The sequence below is a fragment of the Echinops telfairi genome, unplaced genomic scaffold (genome assembly GCF_000313985.2).
Source record: "Echinops telfairi isolate 266 unplaced genomic scaffold, ASM31398v2 ScPeMD7_27;HRSCAF=92, whole genome shotgun sequence".
Taxonomy (NCBI): domain Eukaryota; kingdom Metazoa; phylum Chordata; class Mammalia; order Afrosoricida; family Tenrecidae; genus Echinops; species Echinops telfairi.
Genome location: NW_022103924.1, coordinates 2,831,905 through 2,836,016, shown reverse-complemented (window position 1 = coordinate 2,836,016; position 4,112 = coordinate 2,831,905). Strand labels below are relative to the sequence as shown.

The 4,112-nt window shown below is 51.8% G+C and overlaps 1 protein-coding gene across 2 annotated transcripts in view; it reads right to left on the bottom strand.

Moving 5' to 3' along the window:
- PTCH1 (patched 1) overlaps positions 1-4,091 on the bottom strand; it is a 62,382-nt gene extending 58,291 nt beyond the window's left edge. For both annotated transcript variants that reach the window (XM_045289423.1, XM_045289424.1), the window contains exons 1-2: positions 4,023-4,091; positions 2,325-2,517 (exon numbers count right to left, since the gene is read on the bottom strand). The gene's annotated coding sequence lies outside the window, so the exon portion shown is untranslated. The remainder of the gene's footprint in view (positions 1-2,324; positions 2,518-4,022) is intronic.
- Between the last annotated feature and the right edge of the window lie 21 nt (positions 4,092-4,112).

The following is a 4,112-nucleotide window of genomic DNA, read 5'->3' as shown; positions in this document are numbered from 1 at the left end:
CTCCTTTTCTCTAAGAACTTCTTTTTCAAGGTGTTTTTTTTTTTAATTTTTAAAATTTCACCATCACAGAACTTTTAGAATGAATACAAATTTAGTACAAGTCCATTTGACTCCAGTAGTTACAACTATGGGCTGGGGGGGTGTCTCACTTCAGAATCCCTTCTAGCACAGTGCTAGACGCATCAGACGTGCTCAGCAAACTTATTGCTATGGGCATACACTAAAAAAGTTCACTGTTGACTCTGATTTCTGTAACGGAGTAAAAACTGCTCTATGGCTCTCTTGGCTTGGAAAGCAATCTTCACGAAAGCACTTTGCTAGGCCTGTCTCAACATAAGCTGCTAGGTAGGTTGGAACTGCCAACCTTTATGTGAGCAGCCAATCACAAACAGCCCACACCACCTTAAAGGATGTAATAAAAGTCCCCAAACCAAGTCCCCAGTCAACTTGGACTCAAATGCTCTATAGGATTTCCAAATCTTTAGGGGAAGCAGTCAGCCTCATCTTTCTCCCCAGGAGCCCCTGATGGGTTTGCAGTCCAACACTGAACCGGAAGCACCACTCCTTATGTGATAAACTACCCCAAACGGAAATAAGTAGATGCCCAGTCATATCGACACTGAAGGGCAGGGTAGAACAGCCCCTGTGAGTTTCTGAGGCTGTGGCTGGTGGTTTCAAATAGCTGACCTTGCAGTTAGCAACCCACAGCCTAACCACTACCTAACCCCCTGAGTTCTTAAGTGCCCAGGGCTCAATCCTATGTGCTCAATAAAACCCTTATTTTATCTACCAATCCATCAAGTGGATGGCAGTTGGGGGAGGCCCAGGGAATCTACCAATGGCATTGCAGTGCTGGACTCAGGTAAATTACTCCAGGGATTCAAGTCAAAGAACACTTGTATTAATTACCAGGCTTTTTGAAGGCAGGCAGGAATGTTTTCTGGTCTTAATTATTTGGACTATTATTTTAATTGTCACTTCTCAATTAAAGACTATGCCATAGTTTGCAAAACATTGCAAACCTAGCCCTTATAAACAAAGATTAACAAAATATTCTCCAAGTTTAAATCGCCAATAGCTCCCTGAAATGAGTCACTAGCAATTAAGTATATAATTCTTCAGCGTCCAAATTCACTAGGAATGGCCCAGATATTTTGTTTGGAAATACCTACATAATTACCCGAGTCTCCCTGACGGCCCCCACCCCTCTCTCACTAGAGTGATGCCGAAGGCAGTATTTAGGGGGTTTAAATGTTTCCAAATAGGAGGATTTGTTACTTTCCAAAAAGGCAAATACCGATTTTTAAAAAAAGCTTTATTACCAAATGTCTGTAAAAGGTTTTCCTGTTTGGGACAAAAAAAGAAAAACCAAATAACCTCCTCTATTTAATGTTCACAATTGTCTAAATGTGGGGGGTGGTCCTAAAAAAAAAAACCCACCCAAATTATGGATTGTGGATCAAAGACTAGAAAAAACCCCTGAAGGGACCTCTGTGGCGCCTCCCTCCAAATGGGCGTTCTTGAAACATTTCTTCTTTCAGTCAGCAAAACGCGGCTTCGCCCAGAATAATTCCATTAAAAAGCCCCCACCGCAAGGAAACATTAATTTACTTTGCAAGCATACGTTCCAGTCTGTGCTTTATTATTTTTTCACCCACCCCCATCTTTCTTTTTTTTTTTGGTACCCTGAGACAAATGTTTTTTTCCCCCAGAGTTGAAAGCCATCCAAAAACAGGACCACACACGCAGCCGCCTGGCCAGACCCGCGCTCCGCCCGCCCCCGCGCCGCGGCCGCGGCCGCCGGAGGCGCGCAAACTCCCCCAGCCAGAGGGGTGGCCTTCCCGCCCCACCTCCCACTTTGTTCTCTTTGGACGCGGTGGGTGGGGGCGGAGGAGGGAAAGGAAACCGAGGAGAGGAGCCTGCAAAGCAGAGCTTCTCCCCTAGCTGCATCTCGGGGCGCTGCAGGGCAGATCCGAGGCGGCTGCCGCACTGAGGCCCCCCCGGGCGCGCAGAGTGGTCCGTCCCACGGACGGGGGCCCCCTCCCTCGCGCCCCGCCAGCCCGTCCTCACCACTCGCTCCCACAACACCTAGCAGAGCGCAGCGCCCCGAGTAGATTACAGCGCGGTCTTTGTCGGGCGGGCCTGGCTCCTGGCCAGCAGCCCAAACAATAAACAGTTCCCCCCGGAGTGGGCAGGGTTTTTTCCTCTCTTTACAGCAAGGCTCTAGGTAGATTCTGAAAAATATCTTTATCAATGGAAAGGAAGGCTAGGGGGGTTGGAGATGGAACCAAACAGGGCGCAGCAGCTGGCGCTGGGGCTCTTACCTTCCACCCACAGCTCCTCCACGTTGGTCTCGAGATTAGCTGCCTTTAATCCTACAGCGAAGGCCCCAAATATGAGGAGACCCACAACCAAAAACTTGCCGCAGTTTTTTTGAATGTAGCAACCCAGGTTGAATAAGAGTCTCTGAAACTTCGCTCTCAGCCACAGCGGCGCTTTCCGGCCAGTAGCCTTCCCCTGGGGACAAAGCAGAATCGAGGAGTGAGCGCAAAGGAGGTACAGCATTCCCCCCACCGCGGCCCGCGCACAGTCTCCCCGCAGCCCTGGGGTGCTGCACCCCGAGCTCAGGGCGGCCACAGTGCCGGCTCTCTCCCTCGGGGTTGTAAACCAGTCGGTTCTAGGGTACCCCGAACGGCGGGGGCGGTCACTGATCATAAATCAAATCCCACGGCATCGTGGGAGCGGCATTGCGAGGGCAAGCGGGGCGCCCCACGCACGTCCAGCGTGGTAGCGCAGTGTGATTTGTGACGCTGGGGGTAAGGGCTACACGGACACTGGGAAGCCGATGTAAAGGAGAGAAATCACCCAACACTGGCAATATTTGTGGGTAGAATCCAACATGTCAGAACTGGCAAACCAAGGCCCCCTTCCCCATAAATCCTGTTCTAGAAACAATCCCGTGGTGCCCAGGCGGGTCTGGGTGGTGGGGGGCAAGAGAGTTTTGAGAACAATGTACTATGGGCTCCCCCATCCGGACCCCGTCCGGCATGGTAGTAAAAGATCCACGTGGTGAGCGCGCCCGCGGGACCTTACTCGCGATGTATCTCCATAGCGTTAAGAGGCGCTGTGTGATCTGAATTAGGAAGTGGGGCAGCCATCTGCAACTAACAATATTTGTGATTGGAAGAAGGCAGCTACAGGGGGTTTTCCCCACTTTCCCTTCCCTTCTGGCTAAACGTGAAAAATACCCGAATACGCTGGGGAAGGGCCCAGGACAGCCCCAGCGGGGGTCCTGGCTAGGTGCTATTTGCTCCCGGCGGCGGCCCGAGCGGGCCCGGGTCCGGGCGCTCGCCTTCACCAGATTCCACACATTTCACCGAGCCTCGTAAACACAATGAAGCCGGCCTCACTGAGGACTTAAGGTGGCAATTTGTTTACAACTTTCCCTTTCAGCCCCGGCTCAGAGAATAGGCGACTCAAAAACTGGAAATGAAAAGAGAAGATGCCTTCTCCGGAAGATAGTTTTTAAGGGAGTAGCGATTTCACGCTCAACAAAAGCAAAACCGGCGGCCAAAAAAGGAAACCACCTTTACTTCGGCTCCCTCCACTCCCTCCCTCCCTCCGCCTCCCTCTACTCCGCCTCCCCCTCCAAGAAGTTCAGAAATGTAGCAACTTTAAGGGGGTTAGGCTGCAAATAGGGGCTGGGGTGCGGGAGGGGGTTCCGAGCCAGGGGGTACGGGGGCAGGGCAGTACTGACTGGGACGGATTTTCAAGGACTCCTGAAAAGAACGCTGGCGACAACGCGTGTACACACACACACACATACACACACACTCAGTGCACCTACACCCCCTGCGGACCTCAGGCAGTTTTTTTCCTTCCAGGACTGGAGGGAGGGTTTGAAAATGTTCAATCTCCACTTTTCTACTTCTTTTTCCTGGAAGTGTGTGTGTGTGTATGGCGGGGCGATCCCACTGAGGAAGAGGAGGGAAGAGAGTGGGAGGAGAGAGTCTGAAATGCACCTTGGAAATCTGCTCCAGAGCGAAGGCGGCGTCGCAGTAACTGGGCCGGTGCAGATAGTCCAGGTCCGGCACGGCGGGGCGGCGCCACCC